The 26729-nt window shown below is 40.5% G+C and overlaps 2 long non-coding RNA genes across 2 annotated transcripts in view; both read left to right on the top strand.

The window, feature by feature from the left end:
* Nucleotides 1-24972, top strand: part of LOC141077897 (uncharacterized) — a 51124-nt gene extending 26152 nt beyond the window's left edge. Inside the window, exons 2-3 of the long non-coding RNA XR_012227610.1 lie at nt 21650-24774; nt 24847-24972. This is a non-coding gene — a long non-coding RNA (uncharacterized lncRNA). The remainder of the gene's footprint in view (nt 1-21649; nt 24775-24846) is intronic.
* The window catches only part of LOC141077898 (uncharacterized), a 64876-nt gene that overhangs the window by 26435 nt on the left and 11712 nt on the right, over nt 1-26729 (top strand). The gene's annotated exons all lie outside the window — the stretch shown is intronic.

The raw sequence follows: 26729 nt of genomic DNA, 5'->3' as shown, positions 1-26729 counted from the left end.
ATCCTTGGATAGGTGGTGCTATAGTTGATTAAGCGTTGATAGATCACACTTGTGGGCATCCACCTATAAGATTAACTATTTAAAAACAAGTGTTAACCCTAACTGAAGGTTATTTTCACTAGAAGGTTGAAACAAAAGCGCAATAGGGTCTTATCCGGGTAAAATGTTCAATTCATGAATGTGTTAAACTCACCTTCTCAAAGATAAAATAAAGCTTGTATAGTGAGTCAGCCTGCTGCACGTCCAACGGTCCACAACGGAACCGTACCACAATTCAATAAGGAATATATTCTTGGACTTTAAGTGCGCTGCCAGACGAATTCAATAACCACACAAGGTTAAAAAAGTTAACCCTTTAATCCCTACGCGTTTCGAAGCGTAACGCTTCTTCTTCAGGGGTAGATACATGACTACAGAGAGCTGTCATCACATTTATACATACAGGATTCAAATTTGGCGCCCTCAGAGACACGAGGAGCGCCGCAAAAGGTCAAAGATCAAAGTAATTCAAGCATCAAGAGTTCATAAAGGTTAAACATTCTCTAATTAAAAACAAATCTTTATTATGTTTTACAGATAAAAGAAGAAGAGAAAAAGGATGATAAAAAATATATATAGAAAAACGAAAAAAATGTATATATGTGTAAAATGAACCCACGACGTTAAAAAAAGGAAAAAAGGAATCAAAGTCCAGCGAACACACCGCTATACCAGGGAGAGTGTTTGAATTTAAAAGAGAATTTGTGATCCGACCATTGGTATGAGTCTCAAAAATAGATATTTATAAAAGTGATAATTAGATGTATATATATGAATAAAAATACGCTAATGAAATTGATGTGAAAAAAATGAATAAAGATAAAAATAATAAAAATAAAGATGAAAATAAAAATAAAATGTGTCACTAGTTATTTTATTTCAAATTCCATGAGAAATCCGTGGCGTGAGCTGGAAGACAAAAGGAAAAAAAGAAAAAAAGAGAAAAAAGAAAAAACGCAAATGGAAGAAACCATGATCGAATACCGCTGAAGAAATATTAAAAAATATTGTATACATTAAAAAGAAATCACCCAGAATAAGAACTAATTATTATAAAAATCTGTATGCATGAAGATATTTTTTTGAACAGAAAAACGCATAATTAATTTCATTTCAGCAGTCTATTCGAGATGCGAGGTTCAAATAACTCGAACCAGAGGAACAGGAAAAAATTGTAGGAAACGAAAAAATGCAAAACAATAACCAAAAAAAGGGAAATTAACACCTTAGTTTCCAGAACAATGTCCCATTATAAGGAATATGAACGAAAACAATACATAAAAAGTAAAAAATAGGTCCAAAACACATGCATGAATGAATGAAAAATATTATTAAATAAAAATATTGTTATTATTATTATGAAAAACGTGTAAAAGTAAAAGAATTATTTGAAGGATATATACACCCGTATTGGCCATAATAAATGAAAATTATAGTATATATAGATAAGATTAACCCACTGAGAGGGTGTAAAAAATGTACAAAGAAAAATATATATATATAAAATATGTATATACATAAAAAGAGAGAAATTATTTAATATTATAGACCATTCACCACCAAGTGAAAAAAAGAGAGGAAAAAAGACCACATATGTTTACACGTTTCACATATGTGGTCTTTTTTCCTCTCTTTTTTTCACTTGGTGGTGAATGGTCTATAATATTAAATAATTTCTCTCTTTTTATGTATATATATATTTTATATATATATATATATATATTTTTCTTTGTACATTTTTTACACCCTCTCAGTGGGTTAATCTTATCTATATATACTATAATTTTCATTTATTATGGCCAATACAGGTGTATATATCCTTCAAATAATTCTTTTACTTTTACACGTTTTTCATAATAATAATAACAATATTTTTATTTAATAATATTTTTCATTCATTCATGCATGTGTTTTGGACCTATTTTTTACTTTTTATGTATTGTTTTCGTTCATATTCCTTATAATGGGACATTGTTCTGGAAACTAAGGTGTTAATTTCCCTTTTTTTGGTTATTGTTTTGCATTTTTTCGTTTCCTACAATTTTTTCCTGTTCCTCTGGTTCGAGTTATTTGAACCTCGCATCTCGAATAGACTGCTGAAATGAAATTAATTATGCGTTTTTCTGTTCAAAAAAATATCTTCATGCATACAGATTTTTATAATAATTAGTTCTTATTCTGGGTGATTTCTTTTTAATGTATACAATATTTTTTAATATTTCTTCAGCGGTATTCGATCATGGTTTCTTCCATTTGCGTTTTTTCTTTTTTCTCTTTTTTTCTTTTTTTCCTTTTGTCTTCCAGCTCACGCCACGGATTTCTCATGGAATTTGAAATAAAATAACTAGTGACACATTTTATTTTTATTTTCATCTTTATTTTTATTTTTATTATTTTTATCTTTATTCATTTTTTTCACATCAATTTCATTAGCGTATTTTTATTCATATATATACATCTAATTATCACTTTTATAAATATCTATTTTTGAGACTCATACCAATGGTCGGATCACAAATTCTCTTTTAAATTCAAACACTCTCCCTGGTATAGCGGTGTGTTCGCTGGACTTTGATTCCTTTTTTCCTTTTTTTAACGTCGTGGGTTCATTTTACACATATATACATTTTTTTCGTTTTTCTATATATATTTTTTATCATCCTTTTTCTCTTCTTCTTTTTCTTTTATCTGTAAAACATAATAAAGATTTGTTTTTAATTAGAGAATGTTTAACCTTTATGAACTCTTGATGCTTGAATTACTTTGATCTTTGACCTTTTGCGGCGCTCCTCGTGTCTCTGAGGGCGCCAAATTTGAATCCTGTATGTATAAATGTGATGACAGCTCTCTGTAGTCATGTATCTACCCCTGAAGAAGAAGCGTTACGCTTCGAAACGCGTAGGGATTAAAGGGTTAACTTTTTTAACCTTGTGTGGTTATTGAATTCGTCTGGCAGCGCACTTAAAGTCCAAGAATATATTCCTTATTGAACCCTAACTGAAGCTAATACGCTAGCAGTAATTTTTCCAAACATTTTACAAATATTTTACAATACATGATATAACAGAGTATATACAGAGATTTTTTTCATGTTATCCTCCACAATACTTCTATAATATAATTTTTACTCAAAAAAACATAAATTTATGAACTTCAGACAGAGCAGGTTATAATTGTTAGCATAAGAATCATAATTTTAGGATTTTTAATATATTCTAATTAAATTTTGTCTATTATTTAAGCCTATTGGCATCCTAGTTTCCAAGGTAAAAATCCAAGCAGATTCTCTAAGTAGTTTACGTTTTCTATCGCCCTCTCTGGTAGACCGTGTTACTAACTCTATTGCTTTAAACCTGAAACTATCAAAATTGCCAGAATGATATTGTGAGAAATGCCTGGAGACCGCTGATGGATTGAAGCTGGAGGGGTTAATAGCATCAGAGATATGTCTTCTGATTCTTTTCCTCAATTTTCCCGTTGTACAACCTATATACTGTTTACAACATAATGTACAGTCAATTAAATATACTACATAGGTGGAATTACAGTTCAAAAAACTGTTAATAGGATATTCTTTGTTGCTATGGAATGAGGAAAATTTGTTGATTTTATGTGCATATTGACAGCAAGTACATCTCTTATTTCCACATTTAAAAAACCCCTTTAGATTCAGCCAGGTATCACTGGTTTCCAGCGAGGAATTCAAATACAGACTAGGCGATAGTTTATCCTGCAAAGTGGTTGCTTTTTTTGCTACATACAGTGCCTACAAGTAGTATTCAACCCCCTGCAGATTTAGCAGGTTTACACATTCGGAATTAACTTGGCATTGTGACATTTGGACTGTAGATCAGCCTGGAAGTGTGAAATGCACTGCAGCAAAAAAGAATGTTATTTCTTTGTTTAATTTTTTTTTAAATTGTGAAAAGTTTATTCAGAGGGTCATTTATTATTCAACCCCTCAAACCACCAGAATTCTGTTTGGTTCCCCTAAAGTATTAAGAAGTATTTCAGGCACAAAGAACAATGAGCTTCACATGTTTGGATTAATTATCTCTTTTTCCAGCCTTTTCTGACTATTTAAGACCCTCCCCAAACTTGTGAACAGCACTCATACATGGTCAACATGGGAAAGACAAAGGAGCATTCCAAGGCCATCAGAGACAAGATCGTGGAGGGTCACAAGGCTGGCAAGGGGTACAAAACCCTTTCCAAGGAGTTGGGCCTACCTGTCTCCACTGTTGGGAGCATCATCCGGAAGTGGAAGGCTTATGGAACTACTGTTAGCCTTCCACGGCCTGGACAGCCTTTGAAAGTTTCCTCCCGTGCCGAGGCCAGGCTTGTCCGAAGAGTCAAGGCTAACCCAAGGACAACAAGGAAGGAGCTCCGGGAAGATCTTATGGCAGTGGGGACATTGGTTTCAGTCAATACCATAAGTAACGTACTCCACCGCAATGGTCTCCGTTCCAGACGAGCCCGTAAGGTACCTTTACTTTCAAAGCGTCATGTCAAGGCTCGTCTACAGTTTGCTCATGATCACTTGGAGGACTCTGAGACAGACTGGTTCAAGGTTCTCTGGTCTGATGAGACCAAGATCGAGATCTTTGGTGCCAACCACACACGTGACGTTTGGAGACTGGATGGCACTGCATACGACCCCAATAATACCATCCCTACAGTCAAGCATGGTTGTGGCAGCATCATGCTGTGGGGCTGTTTCTCAGCCAAGGGGCCTAGCCATCTGGTCCGCATCCATGGGAAGATGGATAGCACGGCCTACCTGGAGATTTTGGCCAAGAACCTCCGCTCCTCCATCAAGGATCTTAAGATGGGTCGTCATTTCATCTTCCAACAAGACAACGACCCAAAGCACACAGCCAAGAAAACCATGGCCTGGTTCAAGAGGCAAAAAATCAAGGTGTTGGAGTGGCCTAGTCAGTCTCCTGACCTTAACCCAATTGAAAACTTGTGGAAGGAGCTCAAGATTAAAGTCCACATGAGACACCCAAAGAACCTAGATAACTTGGAGAAGATCTGCATGGAGGAGTGGGCCAAGATAACTCCAGAGACCTGTGCCGGCCTGATCAGGTCTTATAAAAGACGATTATTAGCTGTAATTGCAAACAAGGGTTAATCCACAAAATATTAAACCTAGGGGTTGAATAATAATTGACCCACACTTTTATGTTTAAAATTTATTAAAATTTAACTGAGCAACATAACTTTTTGGTTTGTAAGATTTATGCATCTGTTAATAAATCCTGCTCTTGTGTGAAGTTTGAAGGCTCTAACTTATTTGCATCTTATCAAACCTGCTAAATCTGCAGGGGGTTGAATACTACTTGTAGGCACTGTAAGTGATTTGGTTTTCTGCAATAATTTGTTTTAGTTTTGGATCCTGGCTTAACACAGGAATATATTTCTTTATAATAGAAACTATGTTGTTGTACTGAAGACTATATGGAGTAGAGAAAAATTTTTTTTTATTATTTGGAGATTGTGATTTTTTTTGTTGTTTTTTTTTTTGTTTATTATTAAATCCTTTCTGTCAATATCCTTTACTATTTTGGTTGCTCTCTGTAACATCCAATTTGGATATCCTCTATTTTTTAGTCTCGTATTAACTAATTCCTGTGCATTTTTATATATTTTTGGATCAGTCGAATTTCATTTATACCTTATAAGCTCTCCTATGGGGATATTTTTTATCACATGTTGAGGATGGCAAGAATCTGCTGCCAATAATGTGTTTTTGGCAGTGCTTTTGCGGTAGGGGCTAATAAAGATTTTTTTGTTGTCATCTTCATCTAGACCTGCTGTTAATGTGACATCTAGAAAATTCACTGAATTTTTATTCCAAAAATGTGTAAAGGCTAAATTGAAATCATTCACATTGATGCTGTTTATAAAACTGGAGGCTTCCTCCTGTGTTCCTGTGTTCATATAACTTTGTAACATTATCATCAGAAAAATGACATTTAATGGTAAAATTGCGTGCCAATTTGTTAACATCTAGCAAGGTTTTATACAAATCAAAGTTATATGTCGGACAATAGCCTAGTCCTCTAGATAACAATGAAATTTGATCTTCCGTTTCTTCTTGCTGGCGCTATGGTGTTTCTAGGCTATTGTCCGACATATAACTTTGATTTGTATAAAACCTTGCTAGATGTTAACAAATTGGCATGCAATTTTACCATTAAATGTCATTTTTCTGATGATAATGTTACAAAGTTATATGATGATATGCCTATTATAGATGAAGATATCATGTTATCGTATGAAGAACAAAAAACACTTTTGTCTGCAAAAAAACTACAATGTGAAAGCACAGATAGTTATATAGATCTGAATTCAACCTTTCATACAAAAAATCCTCAATTTTATCCCCTGAGGTCACGACCACCAGTCCTGGATTCTTTCCAGGAGCTGGTGGAAAGTGAACTTATAGAGCTGGATAAAGAAATTAGAAACAACCCTATAAATAGAAATAATTTATCTACAAAAGAAAGAATGGCTTTAAAGGATTTAATAAGTAATAAAGATCTGTTAGTACGTGAGGCTGACAAAGGGGGAGGAGTAGTTATTCTTAATGCAGGATTGTATGAAAAGTTGAATTTATTAGACCTTGAGAATTCTCATGCCTATCAAGAAATATTCTATGATCTTACTATTGAATTTAATGGGGAGCTTAAAGCATTGCTAGAGGAGGGCTTGTTCAATGGGGCTCTAACACAGAGGTTATTTGACTATTTACATGTCACCTGTCCAATTGTTCCTATTTACCATTCCCTCCCTAAGGTCCATAAGGATGTATTTCCACCTCCACTACGCCCCATAGTGGCAGGTATTGGATCTTTGGGAGAGAGATTAGGAGAATGGGTGGATCATTACTTACAGCCTCTGGTGAAAGAAATCCCTAGTTACATCAGAGATACCAAAGCTTTAGTTACCATGATGGAAAATTTTGTATGGGATGATCAATACTCCTGGATTACAAGTGATGTGGTTTCATTATATCCATCGATCCCTCATGGGGTGGCCATAGATTCCTTAATTTATCACTTAGAAACATTCAGTAATTATGCTATAGAAATCAAGGATTTTTTGGTAATGGCAGTAAGGTTTTTACTCAGTCACAATTATTTTTCTTTTAATAGCAGATTTTTTCTGCAGAAGGCTGGAGTCAGCATGGGGGCCAAGTTCTCCCCGTCTCTGGCAAATTTAGTTATGGCCAGATGGGAGGAATTGGTCCTATATGCTGACTCCAATCCTTTTTCTAAAAGCCTGGTGTGGACAGGGCGTTATATAGATGACTTGGTCATTATATGGAAAGGAACACAGGAGGAAGCCTCCAGTTTTATAAACAGCATCAATGTGAATGATTTCAATTTAGCCTTTACACATTTTTGGAATAAAAATTCAATGAATTTTCTAGATGTCACATTAACAGCAGGTCTAGATGAAGATGACAACAAAAAAAATATTAGCCCCTACCGCAAAAGCACTGCCAAAAACACATTATTGGCAGCAGATTCTTGCCATCCTCAAGATGTGATAAAAAATATCCCCATTGGAGAGCTTATAAGGTATAAACGAAATTCGACTGATCCAAAAACATATAAAAATGCACAGGAATTAGTTAATACGAGACTAAAAAATAGAGGATATCCAAATTGGATGTTACAGAGAGCAACCAGAATAGTAAAGGATATTGACAGAAAGGATTTAATAATAAACAAAAAAACAACAAAAAAATCACAATCTCCAAATAATAAAAAAAAAATTTTCTCTACTCCATATAGTCTTCAGTACAACAACATAGTTTCTATTATAAAGAAATATATTCCTGTGTTAAGCCAGGATCCAAAACTAAAACAAATTATTGCAGAAAACCAAATCACTTATGTAGCAAAAAAAGCAACCACTTTGCAGGATAAACTATCGCCTAGTCTGTATTTGAATTCCTCGCTGGAAACCAGTGACACCTGGCTGAATCTAAAGGGGTTTTTTAAATGTGGAAATAAGAGATGTACTTGCTGTCAATATGCACATAAAATCAACAAATTTTCCTCATTCCATAGCAACAAAGAATATCCTATTAACAGTTTTTTGAACTGTAATTCCACCTATGTAGTATATTGACTGTACATTATGTTGTACAACGGGAAAATTGAGGAAAAGAATCAGAAGACATATCTCTGATGCTATTAACCCCTCCAGCTTCAATCCATCAGCGGTCTCCAGGCATTTCTCACAATATCATTCTGGCAATTTTGATAGTTTCAGGTTTAAAGCAATAGCGTTAGTAACACGGTCTACCAGAGAGGGCGATAGAAAACGTAAACTACTTAACAGAGAATCTGCTTGGATTTTTACCTTGGAAACTAGGATGCCCAATAGACTTAAATAATAGACAAGATTTAATTAGAATATATTAAAAATCCTAAAATTATGATTCTTATGCTAACAATTATAACCTGCTCTGTCTGAAGTTCATAAATTTATGTTTTTTTGAGTAAAAATTATATTATAGAAGTATTGTGGAGGATAACATGAAAAAAATCTCTGTATATACTCTGTTATATCATGTATTGTAAAATATTTGTAAAATGTTTGGAAAAATTACTGCTAGCGTATTAGCTTCAGTTAGGGTTAACACTTGTTTTTAAATAGTTAATCTTATAGGTAGATCACACTTGTGAGCATCCATCAACGCTTAATCAACTATAGCACCACCTATCCAAGGATCTTTTCCTTCATATATCCCATAAAAATAGCAATGTGTATTATGGCAATAATAAAGGTTTAGCCGAAACGCGTCTTGCTGTGCGCTTTACAGCAGTAATTTTTCCCATCTCTGCCTATATTCATAATATGCTGCTATGGATAAATATTTTTAATCTACGTTTGAAATAAAGAAAAAGATTTTTTACGTACTTCAAACCTGGCTCGCTGGATTCATCTCCTTTTCGCATTTGTAATGAGACGGGTCCTGGATCCGGGTAGATGGTGTGTAGCTGGCTCCGGTAACCTTGACTCACTTCTCGGACTCGGATGGCTGTTGGCAGAACGGGATGACTTTCGCCCACATGATTGCAGGTATAACCAGGGTTATCAGGATTCAGATATTTCTGTGGAGACGGACAGCATAAGAAAATGCACAGAGACTGCTACGCAGCGCAGACAGGTTAGCAACAGAACCGGATGTAGCAATGATTGATACTCGTTGCACTGGCGCTCTCCCTATGGAGGAGAGGCCAGAAATAGCAGCCAGTGTGCTGCCATTGGATAATTGCTTAGTTTGAAAAATGCATGCTGTCCCTTTAAGAAGCCAGGGGGGCGTGCGAGCGTGCCCTAATAGCTGTGGCTGAAGACCTGCTGACAGGACGCCATGAGGTGGGGAAGGGGAGAGAACTGAACGCTGAGAAGCAGGATGGGACACACAGGGAGCCGTCTACTGCACAGGCACAGCGTGCAAAGCACGAGGTGAGTGTCCTGAACAAGGAGCAGCAGCAGCAGACCGAGGAGCAGAGCCAGGACAGGGACCGGGTGTAACACCCGCGATAAATAGTAAATCAAACCCCCCTTTATCACCCCTTAGGGAAAAATAATAAAATAAAAAAAGTATTTCCATTTTCATGTTGGGGCTAGGGTTGGGATTAGGGTTAGGGGTGTGTTGGGGTTAGGGCTGGAGTTAGAATTGGGGGGGTTTCCACTGTTCAGGCACATCAGGAGCTCGCCAAATGCAACATGGCATCTGATCTCAATTCCAGCCAATTCTGCATTGAAAAAGTGAAAAGGTGCTCCTTCCAAGCTCTGCCATGCGCCCAAACAGTGGTTTACCCCCACATATGGGGTATCAGCGTACTCAGGACAAATTGTACAACAACTTTTGGGGTCCAATTTCTCCTTCTACCCTTGGTAAAATAAAAAATTGGGGGCAAAAAGATCATTTTTGTGGAAAAAAATGATTTTATTTTTATAGCTCTACGTTAAACTTCTGTGAAGCACTTAGGGGTTCAAAGATAAGTTCCTTGGGGGTCTAGTTTCCAAAATGGGGTCACTTGTGGGGGGGTTTCTACTATTTAGGCAATCAGAGGCTCTCCAAACGCGACATGACACCCGCAGACCTTTCCATCAAACTCTGCATTCCAAAACGTCACTACTTCACAGCCCTGACGTGTACCCATACAGCAGTTTACTCCCACATATGAGGTATCTGTGTACTCAGGACAAATTGAAGAACTTTGGGGTCCAATTTTTCATGTTACCCTTGGGAAAATAAAAAAAATTGGTGACTAAAAGATCATGTTTGTGGAAAAAAAATATTTTTTTTTATTTTCACGCCCGGGTGTTATAAACCTCTGTGAAGCACTTGGTGGTTCAAAGTGCTCACCACACATCTAGATAAGTTCCTTGGGGGTCTAGTTTCCAAAATAGTGTAATTTGTGGGGGGTTTCCACTGTTTAGGCACATCAGGGGCTCCCCAAATGCGACATGTCATCCGATCTCAATTCCAGCCGATTTTGCGTTGAAAAAGTCAAACGGTGCTCCTTCCCTTCTGAGCTCTGCCATGCGCCCAAACAGTGGTTTACCTCCACATATCCCCACAGGGTTATCAGCGTACTCAGTAAAATTGCACAACAACTTTTGAGGTCCAATTTCTCCTGTTACCCTTGGTAAAATAAAAAATAATTGGACCTGAAGTAATTTTTTTGTTCATTTTTTTTAAACATTCAAAAAATTCCTGTGAAGCACCTGAAGGGTTAATAAACTTCTTGAATGTGGTTTGAGCACCTTGAGGGGTGCAGTTTTTAGAATGGTGTCAATTTTGGGTATTTTCTATCATATAGACCTCTCAAAGTGACTTAAAATGTGATGTGGTCCCTAAAAAAAAAATGGTGTTGTAAAAATGAGAAATCGCTGGTCAACTTATAACTTCCTAACAAAAAAAAAAATTTGGTTCCAAAATTGTGCTGATGTAAAGTAAACATGTGGGAAATGTTACTTATAAGTATCTTGTGTGCCATATCTCTGTGATTTAAGGGCATGAAAATTCAAAGTTTGGAAAATTGTGAAATTTTCAACATTTTCGCCAAATTTCCATTTTTTTCACAAATAAACGCAAGTTATATCAAAGACATTTTATCACTAATATGAAGTACAATATGTCACAAGAAAACAATGTCAGAATCACCAGGATCCATGGAAACGTTCCAGAGTTATTACCTGGTCAGAATTGTAAAAATTGGCCGGTCATTAACATTCAAACCACCCTTGGGGGGTAAAGGGGTTAAACAACAGAATATAACTCCAAGTAAATCAAACTTCTGTGAAATCAAACTGTCCACTTAGGAAGCAACACTGACAATCAATTTCACATGCTGTTGTGCAAATAGAATAGACAACAGATGGAAATTATTGGCAATTGTCAAGACACTCAATAAAGGAGTGGTTCTGCAGGTGGGGACCACAGACCACATCTCAGTACCAATGTTTCTGGCTGATATTTTGGTCACTTTTGAATGTTGGTTGTGCTTTTACACTCGTGGTAGCATGAGACAGACTCTACAACCCACACAAGTGGCTCAGGTAGTGCAGCTCATCCAGGATTGCACATCAATGCGAGCTGTAGCAAGCAGGTTTGCTGTGTCTGTCAGCGTAGTGTCCAGAAGCAGGAGGTGCTACCAGGAGACAGGCAAATACACCAGGAGACATGGAGGGGGCCGTAGGACGGCAACAACCCAGCAGCAGGACCGCTACCTCAGCCTTTGTGCAAGGAGGAACAGGAGGAGCACTGCCAGAGCCCTGCAAAATGACCTCCAGCAGGCCAGAAATGTGCATGTGTCTGCACAAACGGTTAGAAACCGACTCCATGAGGATGGTCTGAGTGCCCGACTTCCAAAGATGAGGGTTGTGCTCACAGCCCAACACCTTGCAGGACGCTTGGCATTTGCCACAGAGAACCAGGATTGGCAAATTCGCCACTGGCGCCCCGTGCTCTTCACAGATAAAAGCAAGTTCAGACGCGCCAGAGTCTGGAGACACTGTGGAGAGCGATCTGCTGCCTGCAACATCCTTCAGTATGACCGGTTTGGTAGTGGGTCAGTAATAGTGTGGGGTGGCACTCGTTTGGAGGGCCGCACAGCCCTCCATGTGCTCGACAGAGGAAGCCTGACTGCCATTAGGTACCGAGATGAGATCCTCGGACCCCTTGTGAGACCATATGCTGGTGCGGTTGGCCCTGGGTTCCTCCTAATGCTGGACCATGCCAGACATCATGTGGCTGGAGTGTGTCAGCAGTTCCTGCAAGATGAAGGCATTGAAGCTATGGACTGACCTGCCCGTTCCCCAGACCTGAATCCGATTGTGCACATCTGAGACCTCATGTCTCGCTTCATCCACCAACGTCGCATTGCACCACAGACTGGGAGTTGGCAGATGCCTTAGTCCAGGTCTGGGAAGAGATCCCTAATGACAACATCCACCGACTCATCCGACCCCCCCACCGGTTAACGGGGCCATTTGCCCCCCGCCACTGAATGACAGCGGCGATGTGCTGCCGCTGTCATCATCTGCCCCCCGCCTTCCCTCCGCTCCCCCCACTTTCCGATCGCCCCCCCTCCCACCCCCCAGTACTCACCGAGTGCCGCTATGGCTACCGGTGTCACGCGGGCCCGGACCATGGGCGCCGCCATATTGGAAAAGTGGCTGCAATTTCCTTTCATTCATTTTGATCACTGTGATAAACTCTCACAGTGATCAAAATAGAATGAAAAGTAAATAAACCCCCCGTTTATCACCCTCATAGGCAGGAACAACTAATAAAATAAAGAAATTATTTTGATTTTTCCATTAGGGTTGGAATTGGGGTTAGGGTGGAATTAGAGTTAGAATTAGGGTTGGAATTAGGGTTAGGCTTGTGGTTAGGGTTGGGATTAGTGTTAGGGGTGTGTTAGGGTTGGGATTAGGGTTAGGGATGTGTTGGGGTTAGGGCTGTGGTTAGGGGTGTGTTGGGGTTAGGGCTGAAGTTAGAATTGAGGGGTTTCCACTGTTTAGGCACATCAGCAGGTCTCCAAACGCGACATGGTGCAACCATTGATTCCAGCCAATTTTGCGTTCAAAAAGTCAAATGGTGCTCCCTCTCTTCCAAACCCCGACGTGTGCCCAAACAGTGGTTTACCCCAACATATGGGGTATCAGCGTATGCAGGAAAAATTGCACAACAACTTTGGGGATCTAATTTCTCCTGTTACCCTTGGGAAAATAAAAAATTGGGGGCTAAAAAATAATTTTTGTGGAAAATTATTTTTTTTTCACGTCTGCATTATAAACTTCTGTGACGCACTTAGGGGTTCAAAGTGCTCACCAGGCATCTAGATAAGATCCTTGGGGGGGGGTCTAGTTTCCAAAATGGGGTCACTTGGGGGGGTTTCTATTGTTTAGGCACATCAGGGGCTCTGCAAACGTAACGACGACCGCAGACCATTCCATCAAAGTCTGCATTTCAAAACGTCACTACTTCCATTCCGAGCCCTTATGTGTGCCCAAACAATGGTTCCCCCCCATATATGGGGTACCAGCGTACTCAGGACAATCTGGACAACAACTTTTGGGGTCCAATTTATCCTGGTACTCTTGTGAAAAAATTGCTGGCTTAAAATAATTTTTTGAGGGAAAAAAAGATTTTTCATTTTCATGGCTCTGCGTTATAAACTTCTGTGAAGCATTTGGGGGTTCAAGGTGCTCACCACACATCTAGATAAGTTCCTTGGGGGGGGGTCTAGTTTCCAAAATGGGGTTACTTGTGGGGGGGTTCCACAGTTTAGGTACATCAGGGGCTCTGCAAATGTAACATGATGCCCGCAGACCATTCCATCAAAGTCCGCATTTCATAATGTCACTACTTCCCTTCCGAGCCACGGCGTGTACCCAAACAGTGGTCTCCACCCACATATGGGGTACCAGCATACTCAGGACAAACTGGACAACAACTTTTGGGGTCCAATTTATCCTGGTACCCTTGTGAAAATAAAAAATTGCGCACTAAAATATAATTTTTTGAGGGAAAAAAATATTTTTTATTTTCACGGCTCTGCGTTATAAACTTTTGTGAAGCACTTGGGGGTTCAAAGTGCTCACTATGCATCTAGATAAGTTCCTTAGGGGATCTAGTTTCCAAAATGGGGTCATTTGTGGGGGAGCTCCAATGTTTAGGTACACAGGGGCTCTCCAAACACGACATGGTGTCCGCTAACGATTAGAAGTAATTTTCATTTCAAAAAGTCAAATGGCGCTCCTTCCCTTCTGAGCCCTGCCGTGCGCCCAAACAGTGGTTCCCCCCACATATGGGGTACCAGCGTACTCAGGACAAACTGGACAACAACTTTTGTGGTCCAATTTCTCCTGTTAGCCTTGTGAAAATTAAAATGGCGTGCTAAAAAAATCATTTTTGAGGGAAAAAAAAAATATTTTTTATTTTCACTGCTCTGTGTTATAAACTTTTGTGAAGCACTTGTGGGTTCAAAGTGCTCACTGCACATCTAGATAAGTTCCATCAGGGGTCTAGTTTCCAAATGGGGTCACTTGTGGGGGAGCTCCAATGTTTAGGCGTACAGGGGCTCTCCAAACGCGACATGGTGTCCGATAACGATTGGAGCTAATTTTCCATTCAAAAAGTCAAATGGTGCTCCTTCCCTTTCGGACCCTGCCGTACGCCCAGTGGTTTATGACAAATTATTCAAACTATAGGAAAAAAGAGCGCAATAGGGTCTTATCCGGGTGACTTTTGAAAGGTAATAAAGAGGTATACTCACCCTTTCCAGGAGAGAGCTGAGCACATAAGATCAATATTGTCAGCCTGCTGCACGTCCCACGGTCCACACAGTGACCGCCACGCAAATCTCTTATGGAATAAAATTCTTGGACTTATTCCATAAGAGATTTGCAGTGGTTTATGACCACATATGAGGTATCGGTGTACTCAGGAGAAATTGCTCAACAAATATTAGGATCCATTTTATCCTGTTGCCCATGTGAAAATGAAAAAACTGAGGCTAAAAGAAAATTTTTGTGAAAAAAAAAAAAAAAAAAAGTACTTTTTTTTTTTTTTTTTTTACAGATCAATTTGTGAAGCACCTGGGGGTTCAAAGTGATCACTATGCATCTAGATAAGTTCCTTGGGGGGGTCTAGTTTCCAAAATGGGGTCACTTGTGGGGGAGCTCCAATGTTTAGACACACAGGGGCTCTCCAAACGCGACAAGGCAACCGCTAAATATTCCAGCATATTTTCCATTCAAAAAGTCAAATGGCGCTCCTTTCCTTCTGGGCCCTGCCGTGCGCCCAAACAGTGGTTTATGACCACATATGAGGTATCGGTGTACTCAGAAGAAATTGCCCAACAAATTTTAGGATCCATTTTATCCTGTTGCCCATGTGAAAATGAAATGCTTTTTTCTTGCCATAATACAAATTCTAAGTAAAGAAAAACGAGTGGCCATCATTACTTTAAGAAATGAAGGTCAGTCAGTCCGAAAAATTGGGAAAACTTTGAAAGTGTCCCCAAGTGTAGTGGCAAAAACCATCAAGCGCTACAAAGAAACTGGCTCACATGAGGACCGTCCTAGAAAAGGAAGACCAAGAGTCACCTCTGCTGCGGAGAAGTTAATCCGAGTCACCAGCCTCAGAAATCGCAGGTTAACAGCAGCTCAGATTAGAGACCAAGTCAATGCCACACAGAGTTCTAGCAGCTGACACATCTCTACAACAACTGTTAAGAGGAGACTTTCTGCAGCAGGCCTTCATGGTAAAATAGCTGGTAGGAAACCACTGCTAAGGACAGGCAACAAGCAGAAGAGACTTGTTTGGGCTAAAGAACACAAGAAATGGACATTAGCCCAGTGGAAATCTGCTTTGGTCTGATGTGTCCAAATTTGAGATCTTTGGTTCCAACCACCGTGTCTTTGTGCGACGCGGAAAAGGTGAATGGATGGACACTACATGCCTGGTTCCCACCGTGAAGCATGGAGGAGGAGGTGTGATGGTGTGGGGGTGCTTTGCTGGTGACACTGTTAGGGATTTATTCAAAATTGAAGGCATACTGAACCAGCATGGCTACCACAGCATCTTGCAGCGGCATGCTATTCCATCCGGTTTGCATTTAGTTGAACCATCATTTATTTTTCAACAAGACAATGACCCCAAACACACCTCCAGGCTGTGTAAGGGCTATTTGACCAAGAAGGAGCGTGATGGGGTGCTACGCCAGATGACCTGGCCTCCACAGTCACCAGACCTGAACCCAATCGAGATGGTTTGGTGTGAGCTGGACTGCAGAGTGAAGGCAAATGGGCCAACAAGTGCTAAGCATCTCTAGGAACTCCTTCAAGACTGTTGGAAAACCATTTCCGGTGACTACCTCTTGAAGCACATCAAGAGAATGGCAAGTGTGTGCAAAGCAGTAATCAAAGCAAAAGGTGGCTACTTTGAAGAACCTAGAATATAAGACATGTTTTCAGTTGTTTCACACTTTTTTGTTAATTATATACAGTAATTCCACATGTGTTAATTCATAGCTTTGATGCCTTCAGAGTGAATCTACAATGTTCATAGTCATGAAAATAAAGAAGACTCTTTGAACGAGAAGGTGTGTTCAAACTTTTGGTCTGTGCTGATATATATAGCTAAAAAAATGGCCGAAATAAATGGGCAAGCCTGTGAATGCCTGTATTCCATAAGTGAATGTATGTTAGAGGTTCATTATTTTTTTATCGCTTTATACTGGAACACTGAAGCCTAAGTATTGATAAGTGCAAATGTTAAAAAAAAAAAAAAACACCCTTGGATGGTTCTTATTTGTATTTGTCTCATGTGTGTATTTTATTTTTCTTTTTTTGATCCTTGTTTTCATACACTGTAGTTACATTCACAATACTGAAGATTTTAGAGCTGAAATTTGAGTGCTCCAAGAAGAAACAATAATGAAACTGGTGAAGAAGCTTGCTGGGTAACGATTGCTGTGTCCTGACCATCCGATTCCTTATGGGCGGCAGCAGGGTATTGAGAACAGAATGGAAAATAATAAACAACAAATGGCCACTCATTTTCACATGTGCTGTGATGTATACAATACCTACCCTGTCATGTGCATAATTAATACAAGTTAGTGTTGGAAGATAAGTGGCTCCTTTGCGCACTGCATATTTGACAGTTTTACTATGATCCGACTGGAGATTAGGGTGCAATATGGATAGAGATCTGCAACAATTCTTCCATATGGTGTGTACACTAATAAAATATGCAAACACTGCAGTCACCGTTTCTTGTTTTTTTTTCTAGTTACCTTTTATATTAAATAAATACTAATAAAAATTGGAAATCTTGTGGCTTAAGGGCACTCCCTGTGCAACAAGGGTTGGCTGAGTTTGCTATGAAATCTAGGGAGAGGCCTGTGTTAGAGGATACAGTGAGAGACATTTGTTCTGAGAAGGTAAAACAGCTTTGGAATAAGTTATCCTGTGACTGAGCTAAGTGAAGTGAGAGGTTTCTTTGAGGCTTCAGCTCTTTCTTCCAACCAGTGCTCACCAGTATCTGTGGTGTTTATATCACATCAATGTTCTGCCATGGGTATTAATAAAGGGTGTGGGATGATGAGGATCCCCTCTATGAACCAAATCAGAAAGCCTCACGATGTCAGTGGGTTGACTGTATCACTGGTAGATGTGAGAAGGTAACAGAGAGATGTGTACTAGAGATGGAGTACTCTAAAGAGAGGAGCAACAAATCCCAAGCAGGATCTAAACATATTTAGATTTGAGCATCCTCTGTGGTTTGATACCTTTTTAATGGCTCAAATCTAAATATTTTTCTATCTACTGGCTAACTTGGTACAAATAGATATCTTTCCTGTATCAAGCAGGATCAGGGACTTTGAAAGAACATTTTAGGAAGTAATCTCAGTTATACCGTTCACAAGTGGTGGATATCATGGAATTTGTGTCTGTGTGCACCCCATTCATATAATTGGACATCCCACACCCTAAAATTTCCGTTTGCATGTTGGAAGAAATGTGGCACTTCACTTTTTATATACTGTATACCATATATACTTGAGTATAAGCCGACCCAAGTCCACTGCTCAAAAATATAGGGAGCATTTAAACAGCAGAATATAACTCCAAGTAAGTCAAACTTCTGTGTAATCAAACTCCACTTAGGAAGCAACACTGATTGACAATCAATTTCACATGCTGTTGTGCAAATGGAATAGACAGCAGATTGAAATTATGGGCAATAATCAAGACACCCTCAATAAAGGAGTGGTTCTGCAGGTGGGGACCACAGACCACATCTCCGTACCAATGCTTTCTGGCTGATGTTTTGGTCACTTGAATGTTGGTTGTGCTTTCACACTCGTGGTAGCATGAGACGGACTCTACAACCCACACAAGTGGCTCAGGTAGTGCAGTTCATCCAGGATGGCACATCAATGCGAGCTGTGGCATGAAGGTTTGCTGTGTCTGTCAGCGTAGTGTCCAGAGGCAGGAGGTGCTACCAGGAGACGTGGAGGGGGCCGTAGGAGGGCAACAACCCAGCAGCAGGACCGCTACCTCCACCTTTGTGCAAGGAGGAACAGTAGGAGCACTGCCAGAGCCCTGCAAAATGACCTCCAGCAGGCCACAAATGTACATGTGTCTGCACAAGCGGTTAGAAACCGACTCCACGAGGATGGTCTGAGGGCCTGACATCCACAGATGGGGGTTGTGCTCACAGCCCAACACTGCAGGACGCTTGGCATTTGCCACAGAACACCAGGATTGGGAAATTTGCTACTGCCACACTGTGCTCTTCACAGATGAAGGTTCACACTGTGCACATGTGACAGACATGACAGAGTCTGTTGACACCGTGGAGAGCGATCTGCTACCTGCAATATCCTTCAGCATGATCGGTTTGGCAGTGGGTCAGTAATGGTGTGGGGTGGCATTTCTTTGGAGGGCTGCACGGTGTTGGGCTGTGAGCACAACCCCCATTTGTGGAAGTCGGGCACTCAGACCATCCTCATGGAGTCGGTTTCTAACCGTTTGTGCAGACACATGCACATTTATGGCCTGCTGGAGGTCATTTTGCAGGGCTCTGGCAGTGCTCCTGTTCCTCCTTGCACAAAGGCTGAGGTAGCGGTCCTGCTGCTGGGTTGTTGCCCTCGTATGGAGATCGAATATCCATAACAGCTGCAATGAAGATTCTAGGTACCCTGACAGCATGCATACCCTGTGTAATGTGGAGCCAGGCTCACACAAGAAGCCTACAAAGGGAAATCCTGGCAAAATGGGACAGACGGCAGACCTCTCTGGACAGAGATTCAGCCGTCCCCAGCCTTAAAATCATCTCTGAAGTGGTGGATCAGTCACAAAAACATCAGCCAGGGGGTGCCTTGGATCCTGTCACCATGCGTGACTATCGTCACGGATGTCAGCAGGGAAGGATGGGGGGCCCATCTGGAAGGAAGGTAACTTCAAGGACCATGGCCCGGAAACATCAGTTCACAGTCCTCAAACTACAGAGAACTACGAGCAGTTTCGGAGACACTAAAACGAAACAGGTCGAGTCTACAGGCTCAACATATAAAAGTCATGTCAGACAACGTGACCACAGTATCTTTCCTACGCCATCAGGGGGCCCAAGACACGAAAAGCTTCAGGACCTAGCAGCCCGCATCTTCACCTGGGCGGAGAACAATGTTCGCTCCATATCAGCGGTACACATAGAAGGCTCCAGGAACAGCATAGCCGACTCTGAGCAGACAAGAAGTCAGAGCCACCAAGTGGGAATTGAAAGAGGAGATATTCATAGACTTGTGCCATCGGTGGGGAACCCCCCAGCTGGACCTCTTTGCGACAAAGAAGAACACCAAGCTACAGAGATTCTTCTCCCTCAATCCAGCGGACCATCCTGAAGGGGTCGACGCCTTGAATCAGAGATGGGGAGGGGGACTGCTAAACGATTTTCCCCCCATTGCTATAATGCCGAGAGTCCTCAGAAAGATCCAAGAGGAAGGAGCATGGGTGATGCTAGTGGTACCCTTCTGGCCCAGGCGAAGTTGGTTCCCCCTCCTGGAAAAGATGGCTCAGGAGGGGCCGCTCCATCTACCAACGGCAGTAGACCTGCTTTCCAAGGGCCCAGTTCAGCACCCAAATCCGGAGAACCTACAGTTGGCAGCATGGATCCTGAGAGGGAGATCCTAAAATCCAGAGGCCTCTGACCAAGTGATCTCAATGATACAGGCAAGCCATAAGCCTGTTACGAGTGCAATCTACCGTAAGATTTGGAGGAAGTTCTGCTCAGAAGGTGGTAGTACCACCATAGACCTGTCTCGCCCAGATATCCCTCAAATCCTTGACTTCCTCCAGGCAGGATTTAATAAAGGTCTGAGTCCAAGCACATTGAAAGTTCAGATAGCAGCTTTAAGTACTTTCTTTGATTTCTCCTTGGCCTCTCATCCATAGATAGCGCGTTTTACAAAGGCCATCCAGAGATTGAGACCCACATTAAGGAAAACAGTTCCCCCGTGGGACCTAAATCTGGTACTTAACGCTCTATGCAGACCCCCCATACGAGCCGATATCAGAGATAGATGTCACAAAGCTCACACAAAAAAAATGTCTTTTTGGTAGCCATCACCTCAGCCAAGCGGCTGGGTGAGATCCAGGCCCTGTCAGTCCAGAACCCCTACATTCAAATATTCAACAACCGCATAATACTAAACCAGAACCCAGGATTCCTCCCTAAGGTAGTATCTCCCCAGAATTTAAACCAGGAGATAGTCCTACCCTCATTCTGCCCATCCCCGAAAAACGATGAAAGATTCTTTCACTCATTGGACGTCAGACGAGCAGTCACACGCTACTTAGAGGCCACTCGAGTGGCGACAGGACACAAAATTGTCCTATACGGGGGTAGAAATAAGGGTAAAGGAGCATCTTCTCCCTCCCTAGCAAGGTGGATAACGTCAACTATCTCCTCAGCATACGAGGTAGAGGGATTACCTATACCAGAGGGGCTTAGAGCTCATTCCACAAGGGCAATAGCAACGTCATGGGCAGAGAGGGCGGGAGCCTCAGTAGAGCAAATATTCAGGGCCGCCACCTGGTCTACACTAAACACTTTCTGTAGACACTATAAATTGGACACGTTAGCAGCTAGCCAGATGACCTTCGGTCGTAAAGTGCTACAAGGCAGTGGTCCCACCCTAATGAATTCCTACTTTGGTATTCTTCATGGTGCTGTCAGGAGGGATGTCCTGGAAAACGGAGATTAGACCCACCGGTAATATTATTACCAAGTGTCCATCCTGACAGCACTGGTAGTTCCCTCCCAATGATTTGTTTTTTTAATAATATGCTTGTACAAAATCGCAACAAATAATTGCATTCATACTGGTGTGGTACTTGGGAAAATCACTGGAGAGTGAGAGGTGACCTTTTAACCTCTCGTGCATTTCCTGTCCCTATAAGGATGAAAGGAAGGACAACCTCCATGGTGCTGTCAGGATGGACTCCTGGAAATAACATTACCGGTAGGTCTAATCTCCGTTTTTTTTTTTTTCAGCTCACCCTTGATAAGCTCTCAATGGACTTGAAGGGAGAAGCACGGAGACACGTCTCTGCCGTCGGAGTAATCGCTTGAGAAGAAAAAGAAAATCCAGCTTCATTCAAATAAAATCAAAGAAAAACTTTGTGTTCCATATTTAAAAAAACAAAATGCTGCTAGGACATATTGAACTAGTTCAAGGGAGGGTGGTGGTAACTACTGAATGTGTTTTGAACACTGTGTGTTCTTAAACTCCGTTTAGTATGAACAAACCGCAGCGGAAATATAAAGGTAGAAACCAGGTGAAAGATAATGAAATAATTAACTCCAAACCACACATATGCGAATGGTTCTGGGAAAGTCATAGTAGTGACAATAATAGAACCGATTAAAACAAATCAATATCATTATAGACAAATAAGAAGAACAAAACAAGAAATCAAATGCATAAAAAACAAACAAAAAAAGGTTGAAAAAATTAAAATGGAGATGTCAAAAAATGTAAAAGAAATAAACAATGTAACATTATTTCCCTTTTCAAATTTAAACCTGCTGGAACCCGAGTATTCAAGAGGTAAATTCAAAAGACTTCTCTGTCACGTAAGGTTTTTTCTCTATCCCCACCTCGTGTGTGTCTTTTCACCCGTTCAAAAGCAAATACTCTGCAGTGTTTGGTTTGCCTGTTGTGTATTGTAATAAAATGATTAGACACATTAGATATATTGTGGTTTGAGGGGTGAGTAATGTCATATAAGTGTTCACGTATCTGGTGGTGGAGCCAATATATTTGAGGTTACAATCAATGCATACGATCATATAAACAATATATTCAAAATCACAATTAAGAAATTGTTTGATTTTTGTAATTTTTCACATTAGTGGAATCAAAAAAAGTTTTTTGAGAAAAAGGACACTTTTTACAAAGAAACTGTCCACACTTATGTTATCCCACACAGGATTATCAGTGATGTGGAGTTTTTATTGGGATTATAAAAACTGGGTGACAGAACGTTGCCAATTTTGGGTGCTCGCCTAGACACTATTTTAAAGCCCTTTTCCAAGATTTTATCCATAATATCATCATTGCGTAATATATTTAAATTGCGTTGCACTATATTTGATTTGAAATGTGTGCTATAGGTGAGTACTAAAGTTGGCTGGTCAATTAATTCATCCCCTTTTTTGTAAGTCTTATTGCTAATGAGATCTTGTCTGAGTTTTGTGTCAGCAATGGAGCAACCTCTATTTATAATCCAGTTTGGATACCTCCTTTTATTTAAACGTTTTTTAATTGATTGTGCAATTTCATTACAATTGCATTTAGCTCTGATAATCTCACCTAAGGTTATAGGCTTTATGGTATGAGGTGGATGAAAACTTTGTGCATGTAATATAGTATTACCAGCGGTATCTTTGCGATAAGTACAACTTGAAATAGGTTGGTGTGGTATACCTGTTAGGCATAGGTCTAGAAAACAAATCTAACATTTATGGAAAAATGTGTGAATTTTAAATCACATTAGTTATCATTCAAATAATCCATAAAAAGAGGAATGGATGAAACATCATCTTTCCAAACAATAAGTAGATCATCTATATAAAGGCTCATTCACACGTCAGTATTTGGTCAGTATTTTGCATCAGTGTTTGTATGCCAAAGCCAGGAATGGAGCTTACTGAGAAAAAAATATAATTGAAAGACTGACTCCTGTTTATTTTGGAGACATTCCTGGTTTTGGCATACAAATACTGATGAAAAATACTGATGTGTGAAAGAGGCCTAAGGTGAATATCACTGTATGGATGTAAAAAAGGATTATTGTTATTAAAAATGAAATTCTCCCACCATCACCAGATTTGCAACTGAAGGGGAGACTTTAGCTCCCAAAGAAACTCCCTTATTTTGAATAAAAAATTCTTTATTAAACAAAAAATAATTCTGGGAAAGTAAAAATGATAATACCGATAAGATGTTGATTTGTAGTGTAAGATCTTTACTAAATCAAGTGAAACTACAGCAGTAATGGCAATGCTATGTGGTATAGAAGTATATAATGCGAGCACGTGAGCCATGTCCAATTTGGGTCTCAACTCCTTGAAACATATACAGTACATCTTTGGAATCCTTTAAATAGCCAGAAATTCACTGTACTAGTGGCTGTAATGCAGTGTCCAGCCACTGGCTGAGGCGTTCACTGAAAGAACCTATACCCGAAACTATTGGGCGCATAGGAGGAGGAAATGTATTTTTGTGAGTTTTAGGTAGTGCATGTAGAATAGGAATAATGGGTTTATCTACACACAAATAATCAGCTTGTTTCTTTGAAAAAAAAAACTTGTGAAAAACCATCCTGTATGATACAGCAGCACATATCAGAAAAATTATAAGTTGGATCACTTTCGAGATGGGAATATGTTTTGTCTTGTGAGATCATATCCATAATGGCAGACACATAATCAATTTCATTCATTACCACGACTGAACCGCCTTTGTATGACTTTTATGATATCAGAATGTTTTTCAAGATTTTTTAGAGCAATTTGTTCTGCCTTTGTTAGGCTGGTTTCACATTAGCGCTTTTGTGCGCAGCGCATCGGGCGCACCAGTGCGCATGCGCACTGCGCACCTATATTTTACATGATGTGCGCATGGTCTTGCGCATATTTGCGCTTTCGTGCGCATGCGTTTTTTTGTCTTTTGCGCCAGGCGCGTCAGACGCAACATGTTGCATTTTTGGTTCCGCCCTGTCTCGTTAAAACAACGCATGCGCACGGAATGCGCACGGAATGCGCAAAAACACCACATTGGAGCCTATGGGAGCGCAATACTTGCGCATGGTCTTGCGTTTTTATGCGCATGCGTTTTTTACATAAACATGACTGAAATTTGGTCTAGACAGTAAAAAAAAAAAATTGAACCAAGGTGATAAAATGGTGTGGGCACTGGGATTCCACAATACTTTAAGGATTGCTCACTAGTGGACACACAGCACAAGCTGCACCAATGTAAGTATGAAAAACCTAATGTCTGGCTGAAATTTCAATACATTTCTATGTACTTATGTCTCTTTTTTTTTTTTTATTGCAGCATGTCTTCATCTGGTGAAGAATATGTCCCCGGGACAGGGCAAGAGGCAGAAGAAGTGAGTACTATGCTTCCGTATGGATTTGAAAAAATAAACACATGTGATTAATTTTTTTGGTTTAATTTTCAGAGCTCATCCTCCATCACGCCACCACCACCGGAGGAACGGCAGGAGCAGCAAGGCCAAGTGCGGGCGGGTAGACGTGATGTAAGTACAGACGGACTGTTTTTTTTTTTTTTTTTTACTTATTTTCTAGTCTGGTTTTTTTTTTTTTTTTTTTTTTTGGTATTTTTTAGTTTTTTTTTTTTTAAATTTTCATGGTTGTTTTTTTCGATGTTTGTTGTTTTTTTTCCATTTATTTCCATTTAAAACAAATAATTTTTTCATGGATTGTTTATCAATATCTAGGGCTCAAAGTGTGTATGTGTGTGTGTGTGTTTGTGTGTGTGTGTATGTTTGTTTGTTTGGGTATATGGGCACGGGACTATGGGATGGAGGATATATATGATGGGTATATGGGCACGGGATAGAGGATATGTATGATGGTATATGGGCACGGGACTATGGGATGGCGAACATGTATCATGTGTATATGGGCACAGGCATATGAGATGGCGAATATGTATGATGGGTATATGGGCACAGGACTATGGGATGGAGGATATGTATGATGGAATATGGGCACGGGACTATGGGATGGAGGATATATATGATGGGTATATGGGCATGGGATGGAGGATATGTATGATGGTATATGGGCACGGGACTATGGGATGGCGAACATGTATCATGTGTATATGGGCACAGGCATATGAGATGGCGAATATGTATGATGGGTATATGGGCACAGGACTATGGGATGGAGGATATGTATGATGGAATATGGGCACGGGACTATGGGATGGAGGATATATATGATGGGTATATGGGCATGGGATGGAGGATATGTATGATGGTATATGGGCACGGGACTATGGGATGGCGAATATGTATGATGGGTATATGGGCACAGGCATATGGGATGGCGAATATGTATGATGGGTATATGGGCACAGGACTATGGGATGGAGGATATGTATGATGGAATATGGGCACGGGACTATGGGATGGAGGATAATTTTAAATTTATATAACTAACCACAGTTAGTTACTATGCCCGGGCAGCGCCGGGCTCTTCAGCTAGTTATCGATATTTTTTTTTTAAAAATCTTTCAAAGATTAATGTTTGTCTTTCTTTTCTAGGCTCCACAGCGGGAGGAGGAACTCGCCCTGGACAACGACGAGCTCATCCGTCTAGTCCAGGAGCGAGTCCCGTTGTGGGACACCCGTCACCAACTGCACTCGGACAACGTGGTGATCCGGCGGCTCTGGAACGAGGTGGCCGCATCGCTGATGGATGGCTGGGACAACGCCTCTCCCCGGGTCCGCAAGGATTTTCGTAAGTATTTAAATGCAGTGTGATGCAGCAGTGATCTTGGCCGGGATCACCCAACTGTGTGTGATGCTATTAACTCCATGGAGTTTCTATCATCACACACAGTTGGATGATCACAGCCTCCAGTGCATAGTCTTACTTTTTTTCTTTTTTTTTTTTTTTCCATCACAGTGAACAAAGTCAGAACCCGTTGGCGCTCGATGAAGGACCGCTTCAACAGGGATATCCGTCAGGAGAATAAGGTTCGCAGTGGTGCTGCGGCAAGGACCGGCACGAAGTACCGATACCATCGTGCCTTGGCATTTTTAAGACCGGTCCTTGCCTCCCGAACGTAAGTATTTTCTAGTTGTATTGTGTTTTATTCTGTGCTTTTCTATTCCACAGGAGTTGGCGATTGTTAATTTATGGTAGTAATTTCTTTCTTTTCTTTTCACAGCACCTGGAGCAGCACCCTGCAACCTGGTCCCGAAGCGGTCCTTCATCAAGCTGCCCCGGACCCCTCCCAGCCATCCATCAGCGAGGAAGCACCTTGCAGGTCTGCACCACAGTCATCTGGAGACCAGGAAGCTGGTCGCTC

This window comes from Dendrobates tinctorius, unplaced genomic scaffold, assembly GCF_039654945.1.
Source record: "Dendrobates tinctorius isolate UK_male_01 unplaced genomic scaffold, ASM3965494v1 ptg000468l, whole genome shotgun sequence".
Classification (NCBI taxonomy): Eukaryota; Metazoa; Chordata; class Amphibia; order Anura; family Dendrobatidae; genus Dendrobates; species Dendrobates tinctorius.
This window is presented reverse-complemented; position numbering and strand designations above follow the sequence as displayed.